Source organism: Schistocerca serialis, chromosome 9 (genome assembly GCF_023864345.2).
Source record: "Schistocerca serialis cubense isolate TAMUIC-IGC-003099 chromosome 9, iqSchSeri2.2, whole genome shotgun sequence".
NCBI classification, from domain to species: Eukaryota; Metazoa; Arthropoda; class Insecta; order Orthoptera; family Acrididae; genus Schistocerca; species Schistocerca serialis.
Genome location: NC_064646.1, coordinates 498,641,532 through 498,653,580, shown reverse-complemented (window position 1 = coordinate 498,653,580; position 12,049 = coordinate 498,641,532).

The following is a 12,049-nucleotide window of genomic DNA, read 5'->3' as shown; positions in this document are numbered from 1 at the left end:
AAAGTGATTTCTCGACTCACCATACGAGAGATGGATGTACAATACTTCATTGTCAAGCGAACAATGACTCCTCTCACGGACGCTAACGGGTTGAGGCTACTCAGGTCCTGAACTACATTGAGTACGCACATCATGAACCTACTGCTTCCGTATTCGCATGACAGTCGTGGGATCCTGTGTCAGACCTGCAACTGTGGATGGGGCAGTAATGGTGGCCACAACTGCTCGCCGCAGTCACAGATCACGACTGCCAGTGACTGGAGCCCCGTAGACACGGCCAACACTGCAGGCGATGCAGCATACCAGGAGGCAACCATTTTGGGAGGCGGGGGAAGGGGGCGATACCAGCTCACTGTCCTGCCTCAAGGTGGACTGAGTGGGAGTTGTGTGTTCCTGCTGCCCGTCCATGCGTTGCACAGTGGTCAGTACAAGCTTTACTGACATTCACTGCACGATGCTGCAACACAAAACCGACTTACAAAAACTCGTAACAGCCTGTGGCTTGCGAACAGTAGATGTTGCTGAAAGGCAAATATTTTTCAATGGAAACAGGCTGATGCATAGTGGATGAATATTCATGTCAAGGTTCTTGTCGTACTGAATTCATGTCGAGGAAGAGAAGATTTTCTGTGCAGAATAGTACACTTATTGTGATGATCCTGTGAGAGGCACATACTGAAGACAGTAGAGTCATTGCAAAGCCTACAATGTGTAGTGGCTTAATGAAATAAATGACATTGTATTACAAGAACAACATCTTGTTCCTTCCATATCTCGCCTGCCTAAATTCATCAGTGATTTGTGATACAGTTTTGAATGAGCTGCAGCTACATGTTAGGATCCCAACTGTGGGCCTCTGAACCCCTTCAGCGGCTGCTGTGCACCCCAAATACTAGAATAGGCCTCCAGAACAGGGCTTACTGCAGTGCCGTGTGTAACGTCACAAATAGATGCTATACATTTTTGCAGACCCTTCCAAGAAACGTAATTCCTTTACTACTTTCCCCAACTTACTCTCCTCCTAAGCTTTTAACTTCGTGTCACTTTCATAGCGATTCATACTATTTTTACAATTAGAGTATCTTCAAATATACTATACCTTCTCATGCAAACACCAACTGCTCCTGAAATTTAGCATCCGGATAACACGAGATTTTTCTCTTAGTAGTAGATATTATGATTGTGTGCGTTAACTCCTAAGGGACCAAACTTCTGAGGTCATCGGTCCCTAGACTTAGACGCTACTTAAAGTAACTTACGCTAAGGACAACCACACACCCATGCCCGAGGGAGGACTCGAACCTCCGGCGGGAGGGGACGCGCATTCCGTGACATGGCGCCTCAAACACGCGGCCACTCCGCGCCGCTAGCTATTATGATTGCCTTGCTACATATATACATAGACGAAACCAAGAGAAAAGTAAAGAGCAAAGTTATTCTGCATCTGCTTGAAGTCATAACAACGTTACTCGTTCCTGTACACCGTGACTTGGTCTCAAAATGCAATTTACCCTCTCTTATAAACCGTTTAGCGTCCTCAGAATATTAGTGTTCCGTTCTAGAGTCCTACGGAGCTTATGAAACGATTTTCGTTTCTATCGATTTTTCTCTGTCAGTATGCTATAATTGGTTCATAATTTCGGAAATGATCTTGGCTATGCACACGTCTGAGAAGGCAGATAGTATGACTTTCTCGTAACAGCCGCTCCACAGTGAGGTACACACAGTACCCAATAATTTTTCGTACCATGAGAATATCTACTTTATCTGTTAATCTGTGTCTGCTACTTGCGACGTATCTTGAGTGATGGTAGGGGATGGTATTTCATTCGAGTGATTTGTCGAGAATGGAGTCAGAGTGTCAGGCAGGGATTTCTTTCCGTCGACGAATTTCTTTTCCTTTGAATTCAGAATTCCGCGGGTCTCGGCCTTAACTTCTGACCCTCCAGCTACTCGGTCCATCAGACTGTGCGAGACGGCGTCCACTCTCGTCAGTTCAGCCTTGACTGATCCTGATACACGCAGAGAGGAAAGTCATATGCTACTTCACCGCGTGGGGAATTCCGACAACAGGTGTTGGTGTATCAGCTTATCTCGGAGCGCTGATTGCCAGTTGCGCCGTTTGTAGATAAATCCCACCAAACGTGAGAGCAGAATGAGCGCAGCTTGCATAAAATGTGTTTTACTTTTTGTATAGACAATGAAAATTTTTATCTTTTTGAAATTTAAATTTTTTAATATTGTGTAAGAAGCTATCCGTCTATCTTAGCCCTAAGACATGTCTTGTTGTCAGAAATGCGAAATCTCAGAATTCTTTCAGTGACCTTTTGAAACTGGCTGCAGCGAGACTGCACAGTTCAGCAGCCTCTCACCGTGAACACATCAGTCAGCCAGTTGGGGGCGTCCTCTCTACGACTGGTGTTGCTCCGTTCCTGACGCGGAGATGAATTCCCTTCACGTGACCAAATGACTGGTATCAAACCGAAAAGACATGAGACACATTTTTCTGTAAATAATGTAACTGTTTTTAACATACTCGGTGCTTTTGTAGCACTGAGCAACAAAATTAAACGTTTTCTGTGTTCAGTGGAAACTGCAAGGTGATTTATATGTTGTTTTGTCTGCTAATTTCAAATCTTTTCACAGTTTTTTCCTCACGGACATAATTTTTTTTCAAACACAAACATTTAAATTCTATGATATTTTATATTTGTTTAGAGCCGAGAATAGCTACATTTTTCTGTATAGTGCCTAGAATTTACATTTCTGTGGTTCAAATGGCTCTGAGCACTATGGGACTTAACTACTGAGGTCATCAGTCCCCTAGAACTTAGAACTACTTAAACCTAACTAACCTAAGGACATCACACACATCCATGCCCGAGGCAGGATTCGAACCTGCGACCGTAGCGGTCACGCGGTTCCAAACTGACGCGCTTAGAACCGCACGGCCGAACCTGCCGGCACATTTCTGTGAACCAAGTTTATTACTTACACGCCAAGGTTGGAGGGAAGAATTCTAAACGTGAGTCCAAGAAAAAGAGTGTTAGAGAAATAAGAACCAAGTTTCCCATAACTCTCAATAATCTGACTAACGACTTCTGCATGGTTATAAGCATTATGGTTTCCCAGGAAGTGTTTTTACAGTGCTTTGGAAGGATCTCCTTGCAGCTGCCTCAGCTTCTTTCACACTTTCTTCGAATGCAGCATCATTCATTATTTCCCTCATTTGTGGACCAATAATAATGTCCCCTTTGATCTTGGCGTCACCGATCCTAGGGAATTAAGTTTTGAGGAACTCAAAACCTTTGACAAAATTCTTGATCAAGCCCAGCTTGATGTGTACTGGTGGAGGATAAATGTTCTCTGATTACACAAATGGTTGATCAACTGCAATTTTCGTCCCTGCATTTGGAGTTTCTCTATGGCCATTGTACCATTGTTCCCGAAGGTAGTGGTTTCTTTCTGTCCCTGCTGTCCCAATCACAAAAGAAACGACAGAACTTCGTACATCCCGGTTGTAACCCAAGAAGCAGGACTATCGCCTTCAGGTCGCCACTTGTATGCCATTCATAGGTATCATATTTTATTCTGTCCAGCACAAGCTTCATGCTGTCGTATGATTTCTTCAGATATGCAGCATATCTAAGAGGGATCGAAGGACAACGGTTGCCAACGGGCAGAACGACTTCTTTGAAACAAATCTTAGAAGTATCAATGAAAATCTGCCATTCATTGAGATTGTGCGGATTTCCAATGACTTCAAATAAACTCACCACGTTGTTACAGTACATCAAGTTAGCTTTCTTGAAGGAAAGATATTCAAACTGTTGTTGTGATTTACGAAAAACATATTCTTGCTTTTTTTTTATCTAGAACATTCTATCCTTTCATCCTTTAAACCACACTCGCGGTTTTTTTTTTTTTTTGATAAGTCAGCATCATGAACCAAATCGTTTAATTCAGACTGCGTAATCATATGAGGTTCAGATGACATATTTCTGTAGGAAAACAATGGATCCTGTTTTTCACAATCAGAATGTACCTTACTTTGGAAAATTGGTCTCATCAGTGTCTATATTCCATGTTTCTGGTCTTTGAGGATTTGGCCGGCTTGAACTGTGAGGCACAGGTCTTTTAGTTGAAGCAAGGCCAGAATACTCGACAATGCACCTAGTCTTCGATGTTACTCCAGAGATCTGTGTAATGCAGAATTAGCTATCTGTTATATGGTTCTGTGGTCTCTCCAAACTATGGGAACGACAAATCGCATGTGGTGAGGTCCGACTTTCAGTCACACACTTAACAGATTCACACATGAACCACAACATATTCAAGGGACCCAGGATGTACCCTGATCCATTTTACTGCCAAAATAAAATTGGCATGTTTTTCTAATCAGTGGAGTTATATTTCTCGTTTGAGATTTGAAAGTTAACTCTCCAGCGATATAACGAAAAGTGTTAGGGTGGTTAACAAACATACAGGACGTTGTTAGTATACAAACACGATATACAGAATCAAGAAGCAATAAAAAAAATTACGAAGTCTTAAATTAGATTTGTCAACAAAGTAGAAGGTTTACGATTTCACTGATTTACGACTCTGATTAAATATTTTTCTAAGAGGAAGATATTATTTCAGTATAGTATTACCTGCAAATAACAGAAACAAATGTAAGTATGCAATAGTAAATAATTTAGCTTCAAGTAACAGAAACAAACAATATTGTGCAATAATAAATAATGTAGCTTAAATTATATACACATTATGATTGTAACTGGAGCCCAACAGTGCGATTCTAGCTTCATATTCATAATTAGCATACTAAAAGAGTTACAAAAAATTGCAGCCCAAAAGAGCAATTCCAATATTACATTAAGAATCAGCACACCAAAACACACAATAATGAATTATCATTTCTCATTTAACAGCACAGGTGTTTCACGAAGAAATGGGTTCCTTCCGGTAACGTGCCGTACAACTTTAATTTTTTTCCGTGAAATGTTCGACAGATAAAATTCAAAATACCAAGTGGCAGAAATTGCTAAACTTTAACATATATATAAATTCCTTTATAAGCACAGAAACGCAGGATATGACGTACAGTTACGAACTAGGTGTGTCACGGGGCTCCACCTCGCAAAGGTCGGAACCAGTGATTTTTTAGTCGGAACATTCTTTATAGTCAGCCATTAAATTCAGTCTTCCATGTGCTTCTCAGTTAGATTGAGTGTTGGGCAGTTTGCGGTATATAAGCCGTTCCTGATACTGAGAAGTATTCGTAATGAAGTCCAAGATGAGTTTGTTTTTTGACTAATTTAGTGAAGACGACGCAAACAGTGAAAAGGTGAAAAGTTTTCGAAAAGGTGTGCTCAAGAACACGAAGTTTTTTCGTAGGACACTGAAAACCTTTAGGCGTCACTGAAATTTGTTACATAAACAATTTTATTTTTTGACGGTAACCTTACAAATTTTGTTATATAAATAAAAAACCTGTCTATTTTCCATAATGCTTTCGTCACTGAGAAATGATCATTACGTGCATTCTACTCCAACATGGCAACCTGCCCTCTTTCGACTTCGACTTTGACTTTGTTTCTAATGAAACCATATGCTTCACATCTCCGTAATTATCTTATAGCGGCTGGTGCCAGAATTGATATCTAGGCGGTGTTTGTGAAATGCGCTCGCTTTTCTTTGAGGGATCCCCTGTTTCAACCTTGTTCTTACTCTTTTTCCCGTTTCTTCCACTAATTTATAACAAACATTATCTTTAAAGGCTGGTACTGAAACCTTAACCATTTAATTATTTCCTCATTTCATGGCATAAACACTTCTTTTTCGTTAGATATTCATTTGATTTAAAACTGCTCTCATTCAGCCTTTTTCGGTCTCACTTAGTAAACTCAAGAGCTTAGGACCAAAAAACCTTTCAGAAGTACAAATTTTATCGCGAGTGCAGGGTGCGGCTAATCAGCAGTCGTATTCGTGTCTTTTTGACGCGGGAAAAATTCTTGGACATGCTGCAGATACGTGATGGATTGCCTGATAAAGACAATGGGCGCCTCCTGGAGGGTTTTGTTTACTGTTGTCATATCACACATGTGAAGTGGTGACGTACACTATGTGATCAAAAGTATCCCGACATCCCCAAAAACATATGTTTTTCGAATTAGGAGCATTTTGCTGCCACCTACTGCCAGGTATTCCGTATCAGCGTCCTCAGTAGCCATTAGACATAGTGAGAGAGCAGAATGGAGCGCTCCGCGGAACTCACGGTCTTCGACTGTGGTCGATTGTGGTGATTGGGTGTCACTTGTGTCATACATCTGTATGCGAGATTTCCACACTCCTAAATATCTCTAGGTTCACTGTTTCCGATGTGATAGTGAAGTGGAAACGTGATGGGACACGTACGGCACAAAAGCGGGCAGGCCGACCTCGTCTGTTGACTGTCAGAGACCGCCGACATTAGAAGAGCGTCGTAATGTGTAATAGGCAGACATCTATCCAGACCATCGCACAGGAATGCCAAACTGCATCAGGATCCACTGCAAGTACTATGACAGTTTGGCGGGAGGTGAGGAAACTTGCATTTCATTGTCGAGCTGCTGCTCATAAGCCACACGTCACGCCAGTAGATGTCAAACGACGCCTCGCTTGGTGTAAGGAGAGTGAACATTGGACGACTGAACAGTGGAAAAACGTTGTGTGGAGTGACGAATCACGGAACACAATGTGGTGATCCGATGGTAAGGTGTGAAGGTGTATGAAACCAATTATAGTGGCTAACGGGCAAAACTTCTAACAGTCGAGGAAGTAAGGAGCCACTAGGATCGGGCGAGGAGGCAGGGCGAAGTGCTGGTAGAAGTAACACGACACCTTACTTCTAATGCATTTATTAAAACTAGCTAAAATACAATATACACTCTGCCAAGATAATGAATGTAGGGAGAATCAAGCCTTAGGAAACTAGTTCATCAACAATTTAACACTGTACCACGCAACATAGTACTGCGTATGCCTTATGGGCTACAATCACAAAGAAAGCCTGAAGGGTCAAATTAACAAGATAAGAAAATCTTAAAAAGGTCAGCTGGAAAGTAAGTGCTAATTAACAACTCGACCTTAAGGGCCAGGTAATAAATGAAATTAGTCAAACAAATTCTGCAATAAGTAAGTAATGGCCAGTAATTTATCAGTAAGCCGGCCTTAAGGGCCCTAGTACACTAACAAGGGAAGTTAAGTATTAAAACTGGATTTCAAAGCCTTAAGGGCTGTAGAGCTTCCAAAAGGGGGGGAGGGGGCTGAAGGTCGAATTCGTCAAGGCACTTAATAAACAGCTCAGCCTGAAGGGCTGGCCGATGGTTAAGGTTAGGCAAGTTCTCAAAAATAGAAGGCAAATAAACAAATTTATCAGCAATCGAGCCATAAGGGCCACAGTACATTTAGAATCCACATTAAGCATTAAGAACTATCATACAGCGAAGCAATTCCCTAAAACTTAGCAACCTTAAATAAATCAATTGATTCTATCCAGCTTAAAACCTAGGGATAACAATACATGCATATACAGAACTTCTAAAAGGTAAACTTGCATAAAATCTAAACTTAAAATGCAAACAATCGCACACCAACATGCCCAGCAAATTTACAAAAGTTTAACCACAGTTGCTGAGTATGAAATACAAGCAGCTGCGAGGCTACCAATCAGTCATCGTGCCCCAATATCATGATTTACAAACAGGAAAAATACAAGGCGAGCCCCAAAGAGTAATTAAATGATGCCCTTCAATTACAAATCATTAAACCGCAGCGTAAAGCTACCACATTTCACAAACCGGCGTAAAAGCCACCAGCTCGATAGACACTGTTCATATAGGCAAACATACAAATAAAATTCTGTACCTTGTAAAATTTTCTGTCTAAAAGGGGGCTGATAACAACATACGGTATTAAAACAATCTTTAAGATAAAAACACATGCATCGGCGGGGTCAGGGATTTTCTCTGCTTCGTGACGACTGGGTGTTGTGTGCTGTCCTTAGGTTAGTTAAGTTTAAGTAGTTCTAAGTTCTAGGGGACTGATGACCATAGATGTTAAGTCCCATAGTGCTCAGAGGCATTTGAATCAAACACATGCACCAACAACTTTTAAGGTGTGCACAGCCACGTACTTCACAAATTTCTTTTCTTTCTCTCACATACATAGAACACGTAGTCTTGGAACTGACTACTAAATTGGTCACAAGAATCAACAGATAGCCACCAATACATCAGTACCTAATTAGAAGGTCTCCTAGTGTGACACGACAGAGCAACAGTTCACATTCACAGCCTTTGACTCAACACGTTCCACTACGCTCGTTGTACAGCATCGACCATGCCCGGAGTGCCTACTTCAAATTTTAACCAAGCAACTCACGCTCACGTCGGCGCCTAACCGAGGAACCAGCCCAGCAGTACAAGAACAACCTACACACACGAACTCCGCAAACGCAGTGCAGAATTAACATTCAACCTTTCCCCTCACAGATTCAGAACCGGCGAGCTAAACCGATGGACGGACACACATAAAGGAAGTCGCAAACACCACCCTAATACAAGGCAATAGCAAGTCAAAGCACAACGGCAATAGCGAAATACACTCAACTTCAGTCACGGAGGAAAACCTGCCGCCCTCAGTGCTCAAACATTCCCGGAGCAACCGTCCTCGGCGACTCCCACTATTCTTCGGAACAGTAACATCACAGCTCCTTATTTCAGTTCTCTTCCGACAAGAACAAGCATAATCGGAGCTAACGGCTTCTCCAAGTCAGACACGCTATGCCGTAGAACCTCACGGTAGAATCAGCCGGCCGACACCACACAAACCACCGCAAGTAAGACAAACAAGCACTTCCGGAGTCGATGGCGCACTGCCACGCCTCACCACTCAGTCACTCCACTCCACCGACCTAGAGGGCGGGGCATAAGACGAGGAGAACAGACGGCGACGCCACGCGGAAAAGCGCCGGCGGGAAGCCAAGGCGTAACTAGGGCGCGTGTTTAAACGAGGCGGACAGAAGCACGTCTCAGTGTGGTTATGGCGAATGCCCGGTGAACGTTATCTGCCAGCGTGTGTAGTGCCAACAGTAAAATTCGGAGGCGGTGGTGTTATGATGTGGTCGTGTTCTTCATGTGGGGGACTTGCACACCTTGTCGTTTTGCGTGGCACTATCACAGCACAGGCCTACTGATGTTTTAAACGCCTTCTTGATTCCCACTGAAGAGCAATTCCGGGATGGTGAATGCATCTTTCAACACGATCGAGCACTTGTTCAGAATACACTGCCTGTGGCATAGTGGCTACACGACAATAACATCCCTGTAATGGACTGGCCTGCACAGAGTCCTGACCTGTATCCTAAAGTACACCATTGGAATGTTTTGGAACACCGACTTCGTGCCAGACCTCAACGACCGACATCGATACCTCTCCTCAGTGTAGCACTGCGTGAAGAATGGGCTGCCATTCCCCAAGAAACCTTCCAGCATCTGGCGGAACGTATGCCTGCGAGAGTGGAAGCCGTCGACAAGGCTAAGCGTGGGCTAACACCATACTGAATTCCATCATTACCGATGGAAGGCGCCACGAACTTATAACTCACTTTCAGCCAAGTGTCTGGATACTTTGATCACATACTGTATGAGTTACAGTGTGTACAGGTCCTCGTAGCCCAAGCCAAATGGGTCACGCCAGTGGGCAAATGGATTTTCTGTAGCTACTATTGAAGCAAGGCATCAGGTTCGTCTCAGTGTCAATAGGTTGGAAGGAATTGTGGGTGAAACGCTTATACGGTCATTTTCATCAAGCGGGAAACAAACAAATAGTAATTATCATCCTTTCTAGTCGACAAATTGCACGTTTTCTTGGTAACGTTACACTCCCAAATTGACAACCCTACTGCCGTCGTAGCACAAGACGTTGCATGATTGATGGATTCTTTGGGAAAGTGCAGTAGCATCTGTCCTTAATCTCCTATGTTTCTGGCTACCGTTGAATACGTACGCGGCTTCCACAGCTGTCGACGGCAGGCACACGTTACAAGAGCCTGTTTCCGAAGCACGTGACCAAAGACGGAAGTAGGCAGGTGTGTTGTCACGAGTTAGTCATTCTTTGACAATGAAGGCTACGTGATATGCAACAACGAATGGTTACAACGTTGAACGGCTCTTGTACTGTTTACCGAAAGATGGCTCCATAGGACAGAATCACTTTTATCTGTACATGTGTTTGCTTGCAAACATCTATTTGCCTTACTTTGTTTTCTGGAGTTGAGGAGCGGTACCTACTCTAGCAGTGTGGGACATCTTGTATGCTCCTTAGACAGAGGACGGTCCGTTACGGAGGCAGCTCTACACCACTGTTATCCAGTCCCCGTCTTGCTCAACTCGCGTACCGTTCGGGGGAGAAATGGCTGTCTGCACACACCGGTACGCATCCCATGCTGTCTCACGTCCTGTAGGACACGCGCGATGGAGGCAGCTAAGTTCCACAGCCTACAGTCTACACGTTCCGGAAATTGAACCAGGCTGCGGTAAGACAGCATACCCTTCCTACCAAAGAACACGATTTCAGTTACCTGAACATCTCTTTGACATTTTCATTACAGCTGCGTCAGTGACGGAGAGGGGGAGAGGAGATTTATCACAGCTCGTCAAGACTTTGTCCCTAGTGGAAACCTCAGCATCTGAAAATATCTCTTACAGCTAACATCCTCTGTTATTTGTTGAAAAAATTCCAATCTCCGTCTCTGTAGCTAGCCTTGTCCTTTAATGCACCGTACGCCGTCTGACGTTAAATGTCCCAAACTGCACTGTTCTCACGACAAGTAGTCCGCCGTCTCGTTTTAAAATCGCAGGAAAATCTGAAATTCACGTATGCTGTCGAGTTCTGCAAATTTCGTTTAAAAAATTGTTTGTAGACTTTTCCAGTCATAAAAACAAACTGATTACATCATATTTTTAAAACTATTAGGCACCCGAAAATACTTTTTTTTCGTCGATTGCCAAAATCAGCTTCGCAACAGATCTTTCCAAAGTTGCGCGTCGCACTGCGTTGGCTACATAAAATCTTGGCAAGATGGTTTTTTCTAACGCTTTGTCAGCAAATAGTTGGTAACTTGTTTTGTATTAGCTTGGTGCATAACTGCGTAGCATTTTTTGTATTGCATGTTGGTATTCTAGTTGCTACGCGTTTATTTATTGATTGACAATTTTGTTTGTAGTTTAGTGTTGTTATTTGAGGTTACATACTGAAATTTTGTCATTTGGAATCAGTGGAGGTGTGGACACTACAAAATGGAATACCAGGTAGGTATATCGGAGTATTCCCGACACCTTCTTCTGTTTCCGTTCAGTAGAGGGGTGATAGCAGCGGAGGAATCCAGGGTCACTTTGGCCAAGTATTGGGATAATGCCACTGGTCAGAGCACGGCAATAAAATAGTTTTCACGTTTTAAGTAGGACTGTTTTGACATTAGTGACCATCCACGGTCGGGAAAGACTTTTGTGTTCTGATGAAGATCGTTTGAACGCATTAATCCAGGATGATCCACTGGCATTTGTTATGAACTGTAATCATTCCAACATCGTGCGAAGTTTCCATGTAGTGGGGAAGGGTCAGAAATCGAGTGTCTGGGTATCGCTTGCTCCAAGCCAAAATCACAAAAATCAGAGGGTGGCCATGTGTGCATCTCTGCTTGTTCGTCAACAAATTGTTTGTGTACAACACCGACTATTCCTATCCTGTATCGATATTGCTCACGAGAAATGTTGTCTTTATGTCAGCATAAGGAAAAGGGAAAACGGTTGAACCCAAACGAAGCAGCAACTCCCCCTGCAAAGACTTTCTCTCATAGACAAAAGGTAAAGTTATGCATCTGTTGGTGTATTGCGAATTGCTTTCCGGATGAGTAACCATCACTATTGACATTTACTGTCAAAAATTGAAATGGCTTGCGGACGCAGTCCAAGAACAACTACCAGAAGAGTGCGGTAACGCC